At 37.0% G+C, this 21,294-nt stretch overlaps 1 protein-coding gene and 1 pseudogene across 1 annotated transcript in view; both read left to right on the forward strand.

Annotated features, from left to right (window-relative positions):
- Positions 1–21,294, forward strand: part of LOC138857903 (pneumococcal serine-rich repeat protein-like) — a 182,427-nt gene that overhangs the window by 5,932 nt on the left and 155,201 nt on the right. The gene's annotated exons all lie outside the window — the stretch shown is intronic.
- Positions 18,707–19,838, forward strand: LOC138857705 (uncharacterized; annotated as a pseudogene).

Raw genomic sequence — 21,294 nt, forward strand, 5'->3', positions numbered from 1 at the left:
GTATGTTCCCGAAAATACTGGTTTATTAATGATTTCTGATAAAAATATTTTCGAGAGAGATTAAAAATTGGTTGTAAAAAAAATCAAGTAAAAGATATTTGAAGTATTTCTCGTTGGACAATGCATTAAGAATTAAAAAATATTTTCCTATAATCCGATTATTTCTGAAACATGTTCATTATGCACTGCCCTCACATATTTTACCACGCATGTTGTCGCTATCGATTCATCCATCAGCTAAACTGTCAGTTAAAACCGCCACTGGTTGTGGACAAACGAAATTCACACAAATGTCAAAAGGTGGCAAAACACGAATGAAGAGAACACGACATAACGACTTCTTATCATATAGCAAAAGTCAATTGACTCACCCTTGCGACAACTTTTCAAAACATAAAATTATTATTAAGAAAATTACAAGAGGGTTGCGTGGCAGACAGCAAAGAGAAGAAGAAGAAGTTTGGTAGCATTTACAAACAATTTACTAAAAGCTAAAAATAGGGCTGCCACTAAAAATAGCAATAAATGCTTGTCTCCCACCCACGTAAGAGCACTTTTGCGATAGTGACTATGGGTGTGTGCGCCTTTTGAGTGACAATATTCCGCCAATACACACAAGCAAACATAAAAATTTATTTGAGTTTGAGGAGTGCTCGTTTAATGAGTAGTGGGGTGAGTGGCACTCGGGTCTTGTCAAATCCATTTTTATAGACTGACTTATGCATTTTGATGGAGATGCAAATGAGTTTTTGTATACGGCACTCATGCGCAAAGTAGCCTGTAGTAAAATTGATATTCATGATTTACTTTTTCCTACAGGGTGCGTATTGTTTTGTGCTCGATATAATACCATACTACCACTAGCAAATTGTAGCTTTTGGCGAAATCTCTTCAATTGGTCATCTGAATGTAAAACCTCTCCCCAGTTATTAAATTTATGGTCGCTGGGAAGAAGTTACTGATATTAAGCTCTATTTTGAAGCAAAAGATCTTGAAGTACAAGTTATGAAGGGATAAGTTCCGGTGTAACAGAACATTGCAAACCCTTGCACCTTGCGTTACGTATTACGTGTATTGAAGATAGGCATAATATTGACCTGATTTTGTTTATTTTTGGCTTTACTACATATTATTAACGCAAAAAGATGCTCTCTGATTTTCATCAAGTTACCTCACTTACCAGCACCAATACAGAGAGTTGCCAAAAATTAGTGATATGATTAAAAACAAACACACTAATTGGTAATGAAATTCAAATATTTTTTAATTTAATTTGAAGTAAAATCGATACAATAAAGTTCTGAATGCAACTTTGAAAGAACTCTTTAAAAGAACTGAATGCAGGAACGAATTTGATGAACTCAATTCGCGAGTACTTTTTCCACTAAATCAAGTCGTGTGTCATAAATAGATCGTCTAAAGCTTGAAGAGAGTCCGGTTTATAGCTAAAGAGCAATGACTTCAAATAACCCTACAAGAAGTAGTCTAATGGTGTTAAATCACAACTTCTTGGTGGCCATTCAATGTCACAATTTCTTGAAATTATCGAATCTCCAAACTTTTCTCGCCATAATTTGGTTGTTGCACGTGCTGTGTGGCACGTAGTGCTGTCTTGTTGGAACCAGATGTTGTCAATATCAACTCGACAGAGAGTATTTGCCATAACATTGTCAGCCTAAAGCAATCCAACTTTGCAAATCTCGAAAAGATCAGAGAGGTAGAACTGCCCTATTTACATAGGGGTAGCTAACAAGAGTGAAGAAAACGAATGGAATCCATCACTTTCTCACCAGCTGAGGTGTGTTATATTACGTTAAGTCTCCTTTGTTTATATTAAATTGTTTGTGTTGTTATCTGCATTCACTTAAAATTTGGTGCTACCCAGTGCAGAGCTTACAGCAACAAAAAAAAACCCAACCGTGCAAGCAATAACAGCGGAAACGCCGTTTACAACAATTCATTAAACTTTGGCTTACATGAGTGTTTAGTATAGTATTGTTGTTGTTATTATAATTGTAGTGTTTTGCATGTTTGGTGCATTTTTTAAGTACGTAAGTGTGTATGTGTTTTGAAATGTGTATGTGTGCTTGCTATAAACAATTTTGCGGTTTGTGTGCTTTCTCACCTGCTCGCTAAGGCTCTTCTTTGCACCTCCTTGCCTGCCTCTTGTCAGGCGGTTTCCCCTGCCTGCTCTTTGTATTTACTATTTATCCATTCATTCAGGCATAAAAAAACTTTTATAGAGTTTTACTCATGCGCAAATTCATTCATGCATTTATAGATATTCCTGCGGTACATTGTTGCTTTATTGCACACGAACGTATTAGGGTGGTGCACAAATATTTGTGGATCAGATTTTTTTAATATCTCGCATTTGATACTAATATTATTAACATTTCATTTATTTGCTTAATTTCGTTGATTTAAATGTTGCATACAGGTGGCAACCCTTCCTAAAAGTATGTCTGACAAAAATCTTGCTTACAATAATTTGGCTTCAAACATATATGATAATACTTATTTATCAATTTTTGTGTATTTTATCATTTTTATTGTTCAACTAATTTTTAACTGGTGGCAACTCCCAAAAATGTGTTCAGTTATACGACTTTTGAATAGCTTAGTATTAAGTTTTTATTAAGTTTACACTGTAATAACTTTTTTATCCTATCAGTTTTATTTTATACTAAATTTGGAAAGGGATTCCCAGCTCTCTCATACGAGTAAACAGATATTTTAAACTCTTATCTTTCTTTAAGATAATAATTCAGTTTCTTACCCAAATTTCTAACTGTAAGGCTTTTTAATCTGTTATTTCAATTAATTAAATATTTTTAAGGTGGCAACACTTTTACTATCTTTCACATGTGATATCAAATTGAACTACTTTTCTTGTCAACATTTCGATTTAGAATTTTGAAACATGTGGTAACCTTTTCACATTTATTGTTCTGATTGTTCTATTACTTAGGTGTGATAGTTTAGGTCGTGGTAATAACGGTGAGGTGCAGAAAATAGTTCTTATAATATTCTTTATGGGTCACCCTAATAAAAGTACATAAAAGCTACATGAATATATGTATACAGTCAACCCTCCTATAACGCGGTGAGTGCGTACCGCGTTGTATGGAAACCGCGCCATAAGGAATGAAGAATTAGTACAAATCACATCATTCGTACCGCGTTGTATGGAAACCAATAAGGAAAAGATAAAGTATAAATTATGTTTATTAAATTGAAGAGTTTATATAAAGAAATAATACCAAAACTAAACTAAAAAACTGTTTTCCAACAAAAACTGGAAAAACTTTTGTAAAATTTAATCTATCAAATTTAGACCTTTTATCACATCTTGTAAATCGACATTTGGCACCCATTCGTTTTCCTTATTTTCGGGGTTTCCAACACTCATTAAGCGTTGATGGTTTAATTTCCGCGCAAGCGATGACTCGGTTCTAACACAATCTAAAATAGAAAATTCCATCCAAACTTGGGTAAGGGTTTTATTTTCACTACTTTCTTATCTGTCGAAAAAGGTTTGGAAAACTTGGCGTGTGTGATACATTTTTAAAGTTTGAATGACTCCTTGGTCCAAAAGATGTATTACTGACGTGCAGTTAGGAGGGAGGAAGAAAATTTTTACATTTGGATGATCCAGTTGTATGTTGTGGCAACCAGCGTTATTAAGAACCAAGAACTTTGAAATATAAATTTTTTTCCATCGTATGGGTTTCCACTGCCGGGCTAGAACAATTATAAGTGATAAGGTAAGCCGGAGATAATCTTTATGTAAACATATGCAGTTACTATTAGTAACTATAGTTACTAACAGTATGTCCCACTGCCTGTACCTACATGAAACTGGCGCCATCTGTTCCCTTATAATTCAAATAGGCCCTAATGACCTAAACAGCTTATGGGATGCTACTGACGGACACCGCGTTATGTGGAAACCGCCTTCTGAGAGTACCGCGTTATAGGAGAGTTGACTGTATATGTCTCACAAGTCAGTTAGTCGTTCGCTTGCCGCACACCTCCAACAACCACCTGCCACCAATTTGCCGCCGCTTACCGGCAGTAGTGACACGTACATATAAATATACTAGTACATGCATATGTATGCATGTGTGCGTGTGTGGGTATGTGTATCTAACTATTTTTCTGAGCCGCCGCCTTACCTCCATCTGCTACCTCAGACTTTAATTATTTTCTATTGCTGCTCCCCGCCACTTTCGTATTTGTATATTTCCTTTGCATGTCATCAACCATTTTCATTAGACGCTCGTAGCTAGCCGCTCAGTACAGCGCTGCGCTGAGCTTAGCGAAAAGCCACATTTTTTATTTACTTCGTTTTTATTCAGTTGCTGGAAAACTCGCGAAACACTCAGTCTAGTCTAGCGTCTAGCACGAGCAGCTACATACAAACAGTATAGGATCATTGCGAGTAAATACAAGTCTAATAATGGACAGACAGAATCACTCAGCGACAATAGAGACACTGGTTCACACACATATACACACATATGTGTATGCCCGGTTCGTGCGGTCAGTCAGTGCGGGTCTTTAAATAGCAATAATCATATATTGCCGCATAGAGTGGACGATCAAGTTGGTGCCCCATGCTGCAAAGCGTTGCAAGTGAGCTAGCAACACATACTTGTGCGCATAGAAAATACAATAAAAACCAAAGTTAAAACAAAAAAAAAAGAATATTGGCACTCTTCCATTCATTCGAAAAAATTTCAGCAAAATAAATTCAATTTGAATTCACCTACAAACTGTTATGTGTTTATATAAAATAACATAATATTTATTACAAAAGTGCGTTCGTTTTGCCAAAAAACGCTTGAGCGCACGTCAGTGGGTAAATGTTGAGTGGAATGTTTGGTAGGTGTATTGCATCGCTTCCATGGTGGCGCGCTGTGCCGCAGAGGGGCGCGGTGGGTTTGTGCAAAAATACAAAATCATAAGTGAACGCCGTCACCTGTGTGAACGCCTGAAGCAACAGCGCCGTGGCCGATGTGTCCGCCGCGGACCAACAAGGCCGACAGTGCGAAGAATGCGAGGTTGGATTGCGGTCCGACCGACTGACCGGGCGACAGGCTGTGGCCACATAAATGTGCATATGTTTGGCTGGACACTGCGCTGTACTTTTATTTATTTTGATAATTCTTTATTTTCTTTATATAAATATATGCTTTTTTATTATTATTGATAGATGGCATATTGGCGATTTCCGACGTGACCTGCGTTATGCAAAATGCTCCACGCAAATCAAACAAAAATGTTGCGAAAATCATAGCAAAATAAATAAAGGAAAACATGATGTGGAAATGGAAATTAAAAGAAATATTGAAAGTAAAGCGCACAGAAAATTAGTGAAAAATACGAAATAACTAAAAATAATTATTTCGTAATGTGTAGTAATGAAAGTGCCCGGTTAAATACATCATAAAACAAAGCAAAAGTAAAATTATGACTTAAAAAGGAAATGTGCAGTTTATTGTGCAAAAAAGTAATTATGTAATACTATAATATGTTATGTGTATTTGTGTATGTTTTGGAAGCTGTGCTTACTGTAATTACTCACTTATTTGTTTTCTGTTTATAACTTGCGGCTTATAACAATCTTTGAATTTTAAAAGCGAAAAATATAATTAGTTTATGAAATTAAGCAGTTTGATTAATTTAATATTAATTAAAAAAATCTTAATTAATGATATAAAATTAATTTAAGCTAAACAGCTTCTAAATTTTGCCTTTCTGATTATATTTTTAAACCTATTTTGTTGTATATTAAGTTAATAAGAGCATTTTGAGCATTAAACGAAGAGTTAAAACAGCAATATCATCAAAATATAATAATCATGAAAGCGGCTTTTGACTATAGTGAAATTTAAGGCTAGTTGTTTTAATCAGCTAGTTTTAATAGTGTATGTAACCGGTATATTTTTCTCTGAATAGCATTCTCAGAATAACATACCAAAAATATAAAAAATAGATTTTTTTTATTTCGATTTTCTAATTTATCCGAGTTAGAGTTGATCTTTCTTTTGCGCTACTTGCTTACAGAAAGTTATAGAATTCACACTTCAATGTGATTTTGATATCGGGTTTTTATAGCATTAATAAAGGTTTGTTAGATGTCTCAAATATATTTTCTTATATAATATATAATAATAAGATAATTTTTCATGATGGTTTTACCTTCATTAAGAGTTTTGAACTTGTTCATAGACCCGATAAAGTGAATTAAAACCTACATATATTTAATTCGACTATCTGTAAATAGGTGGAAGAGAGCCGGTTAGTACATACATATAATTTGGATCATTCATGTCTCAGGAGAAGTAGACTTACTACAATTATAGTAGAGTTAGATTTCAAAATAGGCCGAATTGACTTTTCACCTTACAAGTTAGAAAAACTTGACTGCTTTTGTTTAAAATTGGACTTGGAGTTCCTTTCGATGGTCACTTTTTTCAACCTACTCTTTTCGAACTGTCTTGTCTTGCTCTTTCCATTGCGACATTTAGAGTCACTGAGCTGATACTTGTTCCGTAGTGGGTCACTAATATGTCGATTCAAGGCCATGAATACTAGACAAAGCGAAATGCCTTCCTCCAATTAAATAGATTATGATTATTTTTTGTTAATTGTATACAATATTATATTTAAATTTGAGTGATTCGTATTGGAAAGGAAAATTTTCTCAAACGAAAATTTCTTTTAATATATTTTTCAATTAACAACAAGATATATAGAAATACCAGAATAACAGTTCATATACTTAACATGATTTCCTTGCATCACAAGTCAAATTCTTTGTGATTCAAATTTTCAATTAACAAGTGAGACAACTATAATTTTGCGATCACCGATTAGCTTCAATTACTTAACATAGCAAATGCCAAAAAGTGAACGAAAAACTTTCAGTGGAAAAGTAATTTTAAGACTCGCGCATAGTGAAAATCGTTTTGATTAGGCATCTGCTAAGCCGAAAATCATCGCCAATCAAGTGCCTGGCAGACGCCACTTAACGCGGAAAACACAAACACACAACCATACGCGCATACAATCTAGTGGCCAACTGCCTGCTTTAAATAACTCTTTTGCATAGGTGCGTGCGTGTGTCTGCGCATATGGGAGCGTGCGGCTCATTCGCTTATTATGCGATTTGAATCAATTTCTCAAGTCACTTTGATCACTGTGGCATCAACCGAACAGCAATTGCTACGCATTTCTGTGCTCAGCCTTTTGGTGCGCACATGTTGCACACACGTCATTTGCATCTACAACTGCACAGCCGCCGCTACAGCAACAACAATAAAATCTATACACGGCATTTGATCAGGAATTAAGTCTGCAACTTTTCCACCATCATAAACATTTACGCCGTTGCGTCCTCCCCCAATTCGTACACACATACAAACACGAGGATGGCTTATGTAATCTGGAAAATATTTATGAAGCAATATTCGCGTTTTCGTTTCGATTTGGCAACCACAACAGCACCCAGCTCAGCCGTTTTTCTCATAAGTCGTCCGCTCGCCGCCCCCTACAATCAGCCGGCCATAGTGGTGAGTAGCGCACAGTTATGTTTGAAATGTATATGAACTATTGTGATTTCATGCAATGGTACAATTGTTAATGTTTTCATGTTGCAAACAAGGGGAAAATGCAATTTTGTTAGTTGTATTTTATGCGAAATTAATGAAATCAATCGCTTGTCTGCTTGCATTACAACGGCGGACAGTTATACAGTAAACCCGCTGACTCAAATGTTACGCACTCTCGTCTTAGGAGAGTTTCGCTTATACAGGGTTTTATGAATAAGATAACTACTGATTTTGATAAGCATTATAAAGCAAGAACTATTCGGTCGAAATTGAATAGCAATTACTCTCGCAAATTAAATGTGGAGTATGAAATAAAAATGCCGAGATGTCTGAAAAGAAGTATAAGGAAGTATATGTATACTGTTAGATATTCCCCGAATTTGTTATAATAAAATAAAAGATAAGTTTGCCAAGTTGACGGCAAGATTATACTTTTAAAAAAACTTTTTCTTTATTTAAAAAATCAATATTGTCGAGACAACCAGTATTCGAAATTTCAACTTGCACATATGCATGTTGCATTACTCAACACCGTACAAACACTTCTTATGCAAAAATGTACGAATTTATTGCATTTTGATGTTCGGTCGCATTGTGTTTTTTTACTTTTTATCGTGAATTTTAACTCTGATTTGTTTCTATTAATAAACACTAACGCTAAATACATTCATATATGTATATGTAGACTGTACGTTTGCTTATATATAAGATGTAGTTAGTTATTTCGCTTATTTCGCTTGTTTCATCATCAGTCGCCTCGCTAGTGAATGTTCGCTTTGCTACTCATTTTGTTATTGATTATTGTATGCTGAAATACAGTGACGGATAAATGTGATCATGTTAGCATTCAAAAATTGGGAGAATTTATAAAAATGGATATTTAATACGTTTTGAAATAAATTATCATCAATAATATAGTTAATAATAGGAAGACAAATGTTTTATATTTGTAATATTAAATTTCAATAACGTTCTTCTATCTGATTCTGAATTGACTGACGTTTCACACTTTTTCATAATATATATTGAAGTTTATATACACATGTATATATAAAAAAAACTATAGTATAAGTGTAATAAACATAATTAACAAACAAATGTATTTTGTAGAGAATGTAATTAACCCTTGCTTGCCTTGGTTGAGAATAAAATAAAGTAGCTAGTGATTGCTTTAGATTTTCGATGTTCAATTTACTTTTATGGAAATAGCACATATTTTTTAACAATTCAAATTATCTTGTTAGCAATGAGTTTTCCACAATGTCCCATTACAAAACCGAGAACTATGATTTCGTTTTCAAGACTAATTTGTATTTCCACCCTCTTTTGGTTTTTATGAAGTGATTTGATGTAAAGATTAATTAAAAAGTTCTATCAATAGAATATTATCACACATTCTAAATGTTTTACTACTATTTTTGGCATATTTCTGTTTTTTGTGCTTATCTAATATTATCTCATATCATTGGAATCAGCATAACATTGAAGAATTGTTTTTAAAAAACATTATTTTAGTCAGCCGAATTGAAAGAACACATTCCATCCAATCAAATCAACTACATAAATATGTTAGACCTTCAAGGGTTGAAAAGAACGTACCAAACAAACTAACTAACTTAATGTACTTGCATCATTCTCTCATGTGTAATAGCACGTATTTATACCTAAATAAAAGCCCAAGTGCAAGTACAATTACAGGCCAGCTAATGAGTGTGTATATTTACACTCGCTAGCTAATTAGCACTGATCATATAATCTGTGTAGTGAGCACTCATAGCAAAGAAACGTGATTCAGTAAAAGAGAGAGAGAGAGAGAAGCTATTAAGCTTCTAAAAAGAGGCTTTCACAATTAACGGACTTGATCATGCATGTGGCACTTGTATGCGCGATGTAATACATTCGCTATTTAAGGCAAATAACGACTGACATTCTGTATTTTAGAATTTAGCACAATTTAAGGAAATGTCACACTACGACGCTGAGAGCCGAGTAAATAGAAATTTCAATTTTGCTAGCGAATTCCGCTTTGAAAATGAATGCTGAAAATAGAAAGTGGTTCAAATATACTGATAATGTTTAGTATATGTATTGCAATTATTCAGTGGACAAGTCCTATCCCTTGAATACATCAAGAGCTGCATTTTCGTCTACAATAATTTTATACGTCTTCGAAGTTGTTCGAGTTCTATTTAGTATTGTTCTCGTTTTATCGGATTTAATTATATCTAATTTAAGATGAGATGCAGTATATTACACTTTAACGAGTCTCGAAGTCTAAAAATTCTTTTCGCATCATTTCGGAGTAAATCTATCCTATTTTCACCAATCAAGCTTAATAGCTTTTATATTTTGTGTGGTTCATATCTCTGTGGTAAAGAATAGGCTATTACTGAATTTTTGGTCTTTGTAAATTTATCATATCTAAAACCATTATTATAATATTTAATCAATTGGTTAAGCGTGGACTTCATTCGTTCATATAAAATGCTCTAGAGAACCTAGTATATGGTTATTAGTTGTTTGAGGTTACTACAGTTGAAGTTTATTGAATCGACATCCGTGGGGACTGAGCAGATTACATACTTCTAACTTTCTTTCGACGACAATCTTATCGTAACTGAGTATACCACCTGATAATCTATTGAAACTTGCAGGTTTTAGCCATGATTCTCCAATTTCCACTTGTTGCATAATCTAGAATTGTAAATATTTGCGGGCTAATTGTCATTACATATTATATATTATACTGACTTTTCGGTTCAGATTATTGCAAAGGATATTCCTCCCACAAATCAGGTATATCATCCGAAAATGTATTGACTTCTTTATTGGGATTGCATTCTTAGTCTCGCCTTGACTCAGTTCTATATAGTACAAATTCCAGTAGTAGCCAAACTTTTCAAGAATAGACGTTGCTGACTTCAATGAGCCTGAAGTTCTCTTCTCTTTAGCGTTAAGCCATGAATCCACAGGCAGTAGTCATGCAGGGGTCACACGAGACTTCAACATGAGTGAACATGGATTTTGGAGTTGGTATTGACTCAAGACGAAAACCATAAATCGTCAAAGCTAATTACTGGTGTAAAAATTTTTTATCTAGAAGATTTGTTGTTAGGCAAAAATTTTGAAAATGTATATTCCAAATGCTGTATATCGCTTCAACTCTATAACTTTTTCCGAAAACTTCTCCCGTAAAAACACTTTTATAGACCGAATATATATCACAAAAAATTCAAAAATAAAAATATTAAAAAAATACAACAAAAAGTGGAAAAGTCACCAACTAACATTTGTTTGTTGTAGTCTCCATAGCGATTTTTTACCTCTTGGAAAGTTTTTCATCTAGTTAATGCGCTTCCCATGAAAATTGTCCGTGTCATGCGTGCAAGTGCAACAGTTTTCCAGCAATTTTATACGAAATTTCCAATTTAAATTGCAACATAATTTTACTACGTCAAAGCAAAAAGTTTCTCACATCAAATCTCAATGAAATTAATGAAGACAAGTAAGTCAAGCATGGCGAATAACAAACTGTAATAAAATAATGCGAATTTTATGCGCCACTGCGAGAAAACTCTTGCCACACAGCAACAAAGCTCCCTGCCTGCGTGAGTTAAGTGCTTCCGCGCCAGTTTGGATACTCCGCTATCTTTGCCACACTTTACAAATGGAGACGCACCTCCAATTATGATTATTATTTTATACATATGTACATAATTAAGAGTAAATGGCATTTGGAAGGTAAAGCACCTTGCGTAGAATGAGCTGCATGCAAATTACACACCAGCATATCATAATTGCCACAACAAATGCACCAATGTTAAACAATCTTCATAAATTAAGTATGTGTTGTGGCCGTGCACTTGCACCTACTATATATGTAACAAACACATACAAACAGCAAAGTGTTGCACATTAAAAATACTTTGCATTTCATTTTCGTTCCCATCGCCATATTCCACATACCACATGCAACATGGCAATTATGTATATGCCTCACATCTAATGCTGCAACATTTAACTTATGAGTACCGCTATAAGCTCTGTCGCTGCCGCTCAATATGGTTACTGTGATCGCCGCCACCACTGCCACACTCAAAACCGCCCCGTTCGAGCGCTGCCAACCGCCAGTTGCCGGCCGCCAGGTACCGCAGCATGCAATTAATTTCGACAATTTAACACTTGCCCATGAAATATAGCATCTTTTACTTTTCGTGATTGTTATTATCGTCATGGCAATATTATAATATGACTCCATACGTGCCATATAAAACCAGCAGTATATTCAAGTGGCATGCGATGTTGCAACAGCTGTATATTAATATGTGCTCGCTCAAGCACTAAATCCCGTGGTATTTGTCCCGAAATGTTTTGAATTACATGGGGATTTCCGTTTTTTTTAATTTAATTTAATATGAACGTGCTTGTGTATAAATGTATCCTTTCCGAAGAAATTCAAAACATTCGGGATCCCGATCTTTATTTTGAGTACTATAAAAATTATGTAAATACAATGGTACGATTTTATATAAAAACAAGAAAAATAAAAAAGGTTCCTTATAAGAACTTGATTCCGATAGTGGTCCGATATCGGTTATTCCGACCAATGAACATCTCTTGGTGATGAAAGGTCAGGGACTGAATTTCAGATCGATATCTCATAAACTGAGGGACTTGATCGTATATATGCAGACAGACAGACGGATGGACGGACATACAGACGAGCATGTTCATCTTATACACATATATATATTTTATAGGTTCTCCTACATTTCCTTCTGGGTGTTACAAGCTTCGTGGCAAATTTAATATAGCCAGTTCAGGGTATACAAATTATTTTTGGAACAAATTAAATTTTCCACATATACGTATCCCGTAATATATCAGAACTATGCTAGTATATACTGGATATTTTACTAACTTCTTGATTATGCTAACATTCCCGTATATATTTACTTATAAGTCCTAAATACATACTCTCATCACCACCACCTAAATAGCTGATTCGGGATCCCGATGGTAGACATGAGTTCCCTTGATGCGCACATCATCCAAATTTTTGTACAGTTGCACACTTACTATGCTGGCGTGTCGATTATTGGCCACTTTACTATTTATTGCCACATGTATATGTAAATATGTAAGCATGGCTATTTGCCATTTCTGCCACAAGTGATAGTGATAGTGTTTAGTGGTGAAATGTTTTATGAGCCGCAATCGCAATTACGTACGATCGCTTTGACAATTAATATTTGTGGCTTTTGTTACTCGCCGCATTTAAAGTTAGAGAGAGTGAGACTGAGAGAAAAGCAAACAAAACTCGATTTCCGACGAGTGGTAAATTTGTTCAATTTACTTTGTACAATTTTAACGCTCCAATAAAAGTGTTTCTGCAATTATTAGTCATACATATGTTTAATCGTAAAGAGGGAAATTCATAACGATGCATTTAAATTGGAGATTAGTCATCTCTGCATGGTGGATCTACATATATTATATATGCGTGTGTATCAGAAATTGTATTTCATAAGCACTGATATTGTCAAATCTTTCTATTAACACGATATACCAGAAGATAATGATATCTATTTTTAACCTCATATGGTATTTGGCAGCGTACTGTTAGCTTTAAAGTACCTTCTTATAAAAAATTATTTTTCACGTGAAATTCAACATTTTGAAACTTTAGTACTCTTTCACAGATACCTGTGTACTTGTATTCTGTTGTTCTCTAATAATATCCCCCTATTTCTTTCAATGTTGTATGCTATTTTAAAGATTTAGGTTTCAGCCGCAGCCAGGATCTCCCATTTGACTCTATCTTTTTATATTTGAGAACAGAAAAGGGTGGAGAGATTTTTAATTTTTTTCAGATTCAGAGACATTGGGATGAGTCTTCGTTTCGATGATCGTCCTCCCATGATAATCATGACTGAAAATGATACATCATCGGCGTGAGTTTTTTCTCATTGCCACAATGTAATCTCCGAAGAATTTGTTCAGATCAGATTTCTATATTTCTTGTTTTGTATCAAATTGACAATAAATAGCAATCGCTTTAAAAAGGTCAAAATGTGATTTTAATGAGTATTGATTGCAAGCGATTAAACGTCACAGGTTATGGGTTTTTAAAACAAATGATTGTACATAGACAAAAACAATGAAGAGATTACTGGCTTTTAGAGCCAGGGCGGTCTGCGGTAGCAATCATATAAAATCAAGATGGGCGTTGAAGCTTCTCCTCTAATTTTTCATCTCGAAATTGTCGTCAAAATGGAAGTAAAAGAATTTTTACGTATTCTACAAGCTATTTCTAATTTGAATTGCATAATTACTCTCGGTTTCTACCGGTGAGAAATAACTCTCGTTCTCACATTTAGTTCCAAGTTTTTAAGGTGTAATCTAACTAATTCGCTGTTACAGACATTTTAACAGTCATATCGGTTGTATTATTTTACTAGTTGCACTTTACTCTTTTAAAATAGTTATGGCAACTGTTTTTCAAGTTTTATTGCAATAACAAACGTTTTTATGAGAGGTTTTTACCGGAAGCTATTAAGTGTAAATTACTACTTAAACTACCTCACATCTTGTGACAAAGTAAAGCAAGTTAAAAATATTTTGGAAAATATTTCAAATAATATTTTATAATTTTGGAACAATTTCCCAGAAACTTTTACTTAGGGAAAACAACTTTAAATGGGTATGCTAAAGTTGCTCAAATGGTAAATCCCAAATAAGTAATTTTGACATGTTTTGCTGTAATGTATGTAAATAAACAAATAGTAGATGCACTGTAGGTCATTGAGTTAATAAGACCGCATAGATAATATGCACAGTAAATAATAATAATTACATATTTTTATTAGACTTCTTCGAAATTATTATACCTGGAACAGGGTATATTATGTTCGCTAGGAAGTTTGTAACACGCAGAAGGAAACGTCGGAGATCCTGTAGGATGTATGTATATATAGGAGCTTAGTCGATTTAGCCATGATTGTAATAAAGTGCATATATGGAGAACTTTTTGAACTTTTCTCTACATTTTGCATAAATTACTGTATAAGCCATTGGTGCAATCTCCGAAGAAATTGTTCAGATCGGATCACTATGGTTGCCATACAAACTGAACGATCAAAATCAAGTTGTTTGCCTTCTGAAAGATATTATAGCTTCAGTGCAATTGAAGTTAACGTTATTTCTTGTTTTTAGTTGCTTACGCTTACCTCAATTTAAAATTAACTTCAGTTTCTAAGGTTTGAGACCTTAAGTGAGGTCATTGACCCTTTTGTTTATCTTTGGCGAAGCCAACTTACTCAGGTCAATGAACCTTTTCAAGAACAAAATCCTATTCTGAAGTCATTGACACTTTTGTGTACATTTAGCGAAGCCAACAACCTTTATGAGGTCAATGACCCCTTTGTTTACATTTTAAATATGTATATATAGCGAGACCAACGACCATTCTGAGGACTCATTAGAATTGGTAAAAAACAACTATTGCGACTCATAATGGGAAACTGATGAACTATACTACTCGGTCTTATTAACCACAATTACCACAACAGCCGGTTCTACGGCACCGGAATTGACCCGGATTTTATCCGGCCAAGGGCTTTTATTTTCGGCGGTCTAACCCTGTTTGGATCGGTAAGTGTTAGTTTAAGTTTATCGTCATTAGAGCAACACCTAGCAGCAGGGTTGCTCCGTTTCCTCTTGACCCGTGCTGTCATCGAGTCCAACCCGGGCCCCGAGAAATTCTTTTGCTGCATATGCGTTAAAAGGCTGCACCCAAACTACACCTCGGTTAGGTTCAATACATGCAATGAATGGAGCCATCTTAAGACCTGCTCAGGCCTTAAGACCAATAGGGAGTGGACCACAAGTTACGTGGCCTCATGCTGCCAACGCAATACTGCGCCACCTGCCTCAACGGCTGTGCAACCTGCACCATCTCCGCGCACTGCGCCGTCACTCAACGGATCTATCGAGCTCACACAGGCAGCATGACTCCCAGTCTGAAGAATCCCCTCCACTCAGCAACTCCTGGTTCCTCCGTTCCGTGTGTCAGTCCGTAATACGCCGGAACGTCACATCGGTCAAGTGCAATTCCTGCACTGGCTAGTATCACTTTCTGTCGGTGGACTGCCTCATATGTTGCCCTATGCTGTAGCAGTCTGCCCCGACATTCCCATCGGATATTACAGCTGCAACAACCACCACCTACACATACCTCCCTCACCCCCAGGATCACAACCGGATACCCGCGAAAAACGCGAATTCTACAACTCAACTGCAATGGACTCCAGAGTAAGATCGAGGAGATAGACGCATATATTAGGTCAAGTAAAAAGTTCGTTCTACTTTTATCTAAGAGATGGCGTTATTGTCCATAGTACTAGTGTTACGTGTCATGTCATACTATACGGCGCTGGAAATGTGTTTATTCGCGCTAAAAGTTTGTCTTTGACAGTTTTTCGATTGATTTACTCAGTTCGTTGTGAGCGCTCGTCAGAGATGGACACCAACAAAGAAAAAATTCGCTATATTTTACAATTTTTCTTCGATCAAGGCGAAAAAGCAGCCAAAGCGGCTGAAAACATTAATTTAGTTTATGGGCCTGATACTGTAAACGAACGTGTAGCACAAAAGTGATTTGCTAGGTGCCGTTCCGGTAATTTCGATGTTAAAGATACACCACGCGTCGGGAGGCCTGTCGTCGAAAATTGCGATAAAATCATGGAAACAGTGGAAACAGACCGTCACGTGACCACTTATTTAATTGCTGAGGAACTAAAGATAAGCCAGAAAACCGTTTGGAACCATTTGCATAACCTTGGATTCAAAATGAAGCTCGATGTTTGGGTGTCACACAAACTAACGCAAAAAACATGATGGACCGAATTTCCATCTGCAAATCGCTGCAGAATCGCAACAAAATCGACCTGTTTCTGAAGCGGATTGTGACTGGCGATGAAAAATGGGTCACTTATGACAACAACATGAGTCAAAGCTCGGGGAAACGGCCCTGATGGTGGCCAAGACCGGATTGACGGCCAGGAAGGTTTTGCTGTGTGTTTGGTGCTAACCTATGGCCAAACGCTCAATTCGGCCCTCTACTGCCAACAACTCGACCGCTTGAAGGCAGCACTCATTCAGAAGAGGCCATCTTTGATCAGCAGAGGCCGAATTGTGTTCCATAAGGCCACACACGTCTTTGGTGACTCGCCAGAAGCTCCTGGAGCTCGGATGGGAGGTTCTAATGCACCCACCTTATAGTCCGGACCTGGCACCAAGTGATTACCATCTTTTCCTGTCCATGGCGAACGCGCTTAATGGTGAGAAGTTGGCCTCAAGAGAGGCCTGTGAAAATTGGCTCTCCGAGTTTTTTGGCAATAGGGACGCAGCCTTCTACGAGAGGGGTATAATGAAGTTGGCATCTCGTTGAGAACAACTTTACGAACAAAACGGCGCATATATGACTTAAATCGGACAAATGTACACAAAGTTATCATCTTTTGAAAAATCAATAAAAAACCGAACGAACTTTTTACTTTACCTAATATTAGCCGGGAGCGCTTATCGATAGCTGAGGTCCAAGAAACCAACAGCCGCTCAGATCTTCTGAGTTGTGCAGGTTTCAATGTTTTGCGTAAGGATCGCGAGCGAGATAATGGTGGAGGCCTAGCCTTCATACTGCAAAACACCGCGCAATATCGTTTAATCGATGGCGACATCGACCGCATGGACACTACCCTTGAATGTCAAAGTATAGTTGTCTGGTCAGGCGATGTCGAGCTTAATATATACATTCCCTCAGTTACATGTTGCCCGAACATAGGTGCGCTACTTCGTGGTGAAAACCGGAGGTCTAATAAATAGCATAACCTGGCGACCTATGCTTACTCTCGCATCAGACCATCTGCCCATAATAATCTCGATCGAGAAACCTCCCGACTTTTTTTCTGTGGACAACCGCACCTTCATTAACTTTAACAAAGCTAACTGGGTCGGCTTCACAGAATTTACTGAGAGCACCTTCAACGCACTACCCATTCCTATGGACATCATTGTTGGCAAGCGTCAATTCCGCAAGGTGATCGCTGCTGCTACTGCTCGCTTCATACCGGATGGAAGAATCGCGGAACTCCGCCCTAATTTCCCAGCCGAAGCAGCTATATTAGCAAACGAGCGTGACACCTTATGCTTAGCATAAGCGGACAAAATGAATAGAGCATCTGAAGTCCTGCAACCTCTTCACCGGTGTGAGTAAGCTTTGGACTACTGTCAAGGCCTTGTCTAATCCAAAGAGACATGACGACCGGGTTGAAATTCAATTCGATGGCTGACAAGGCCAAATGATGTGTTACCCGACGGCTGCGCAAAATGCCAAAAGACTGCGCACCACTTACTTTCACCGATGGGGAGGTTCAGAGTGTCATCAAAAAGGCCAAATCGTCTAAATCCATTGGCCCTGACGGAATAAGCATGCTGATACTAAAACATCTAGTCTCGACGGGAGTAAGCTATCTCAGCAAGGTCCTCAACTTGTCGATGCCCACTCTTCAAATACCCGATGTGTGGAAAGTCGGAAGAGTGGTCCCACAACTGAAAACTGGGAAACCCGCCAACAAAGGGGAGTCCTATCGCCCGATAACTTTCATTACCCCAGTGGTGAAGACACTTGAGGCCTTGCTACTCTCGACATTCACTCACCACCTGAATCTAAGAGACCATCAGCATGGCTTCCGAAAAGTGCACAGCATCACCACAGTACTTAGCGTTATAAACGCCCAGATAATTCATGGCCTAAACCAGAAGCCACCCTGCGAGAGGACGATCCTCGTAGCGTTGGACCTATCAAAAGCTTTTAGTATAGTCAATCACACAACGCTACTTGAGGACCTAGCACAATCAACGCTCCCTCCAGGGCTAAAGCGGTGGACCATGAACTGCCTAAGCGGTCGGCATTCATCCGTATTGTTTCGCGACCAAAACTCCATACTTAGAAGAATTAAACAGGGGTTCCGCAGGGCGGTGTCCTCTCCCCACTACTGTTTAATTTCTACATCTCTAAACTCCCCCAACCACCAGCGGGAATTTCCGTGACCTCGTACGCTGATGACTGCACGATATTGACGTCGGGCAATGGAATCGATGGCATGTGCTCAAAAGTAAACATCTACCTCTCCGACCTTTATCGCTTCTTCTTTGCAAGGAGTCTGACACTCTCCCCCACTAAATCCACAGCGACCATCTTCACATATTGGACGGAGGAATACAGACTGGACCTGAACATTTCAGTCAATGGTACAAAAAATCCGACAGTTAATAACCCAAAAATTTTAGGCGTAACATTGGACAGTCTGTGCTCTTTCACTCTTCACACGACCGCGATAACTGCCAAAGTACAGAGCGACAAGAAGATCCTCAAATCGGTTGCCGGCAGCTCTTGGGAATAAGACAAAGAAACGTGGTTGGCAACATACAAGGCAATCAGCCGGTCCTAAGCTATGCATCACCAATAAGATTGCCTGGATGTGGTTCAACGCAGACGAAGAAGCTTCAGACTTGTCAGAACACTGTACTTCGGACTATCACGGCATGTCTCTTGATGTCCCCAATAGAACACCTGCACAGTGAGGCCCTTGTGTTTCCGGTTAAGGAGCATAACGACCTCTTCTCCAAGCAGTTTCTGCTGGGGTGATTTCTACGAAAATATGATCGTCTGCTTGAAGCGGAACCGCCTCCTAGGAACATCAAGAGGTCATTCCTTGATTACGCCGACGACATTAGACAGTCCGCCGACTGGACTTTGGACGCAACGAACTACAGACACGCACTGACCGCCATTAACACGTGCATCGACTCCCTCTCAGTGAATGGCGTACTAGGAGTCAAACCACCACCCATAGTAGACGTAGAGCTCGAGTTGCCTCGCGAAACCAGAGCCCCCTCGCGCAACTTCGATTTGGATATTCTAGCAGGTTAAACTCCTACTTATCCAGAATAGACCCCGACATTCCAAACATACTTCCTACCTGCAATAAGGCTCCGTATGATACTAATCACCTTTTTGCATTCCCAACAAACCCAGCTCATCTAACATCTTTTTCCCTATGCTTCGACCCCGTCGAAACAGCCTGTTTCTTGGGCCTCCCGTTTAATGACTTCGACGACAACCAAACCATCACCTATCATCCAAGCGAGGACTAGACAACCGTTACAACAAAAACTACTCGGTTTACAATTTAAGTTTAATATTCTTCTTATATTCAATGGATTAGCTGTAAAATGTTTCTAGCACCAGGTGTTGCCACTTTTTTATATCTTTTAATTTAATTAAGCAGTTACAAAACACCTTGGTTCATCTTAGGATATTTTCCATTTCCGCTGCAGGAATCATGTAGTTGTACATTTTTTATCTCATATTGGCATTTCCTTCAATTTAATATCAACCTAATTTAAAGATTTAAATATGTAAAATAAAATATGAATTGCCTATAAAGGAAGTACAAATTATAACCAATGCACAAAAAATAAAAGGAAGAGAATAATTACTACATGTGTAAGATATTTGTTCTCTTCAACACAATTTTTCTTATTATTGAACAAAAAAAGTTGCCCTTTACGGGTGGTCAAAGGCGGCAGACCATGTAATATATTTGTAAGGGTGGTTCTTAATGGGTTTCGCGGCTACAAAAAACAAAAAAAAATTTTATTGTGTTATTTTATTCTATAACATCTCTAGAATATTGTCCAAAATTCTCATGTTGATATCAGTAATAGTTTTGAAGATACAGCTTTGAAAAATTGCGCGCCCGAGGTCAGCTATATTGTCACTTAACACTTTAATGGCGTTTTTCTCGAAACTGTGTTTTCAAAGTCGGTTGGCGAGATTTCTCGCGAACTACTCAACCGATCTTGATGAAATTTTATACAGGTGTTTGAGATACAATTTACTCGTTCTTGGACGAAGGATTTTTTTTTCAATTATAACTATTTTAAAAAAAAGAAATGTCGAGCAAATTTTAACAAAATTTTAATTTTTTTGGAAAAAGGTCTGCCAAAATTCTAATTTGAACTTGTTTTTTTTCCTTAGATCAAATACGAGTCTTAACTAAAACACATATATTTTTTTTTTCATTTTAAATGATTCTGTCAGGAGTTATGCTGACAGCGCGGACGCACCTTTTTTTCGAGGGGTCACCGGAAATGACGTTACAATGGCGGAGTTTTAATTTTTTTTTTTTTGATCTCAGAAATTATTCTTTAGAGTATCTTTAAGACCGAAAAAAACTTGAATTAAATAAATAATATTTTATATAAAAAAAAATTCTGAATATAGGTAATTTTTTACCCGACGAAACCCATGTAACCCCTTAAGTATTCAGTTCATGTTTAAAACAGATGCGTTAAGCTTCTATGTCTGTGTCTACTACTATCGATATTTTTTCGATTTTAATATAGTGAAGTAGATTTGAGTCTTTATAAAAAGTTCAACTTTGACCTTAACCATCTCCAATCGGCAGCAATCCAATATCTTCATCATTTCTTCATCTTTAGTATGGGATTGAAAATATAGACTCATTTGACGTTCAAAGCCACCGTTGCCCTTCTCTGTTGGTAATTGACTCTTAATTGAATAGCTCTCGATTTTGGGTTCACGTTT

This window comes from Bactrocera oleae, chromosome 6 (assembly GCF_042242935.1).
Source record: "Bactrocera oleae isolate idBacOlea1 chromosome 6, idBacOlea1, whole genome shotgun sequence".
Taxonomy (NCBI): Eukaryota; Metazoa; Arthropoda; class Insecta; order Diptera; family Tephritidae; genus Bactrocera; species Bactrocera oleae.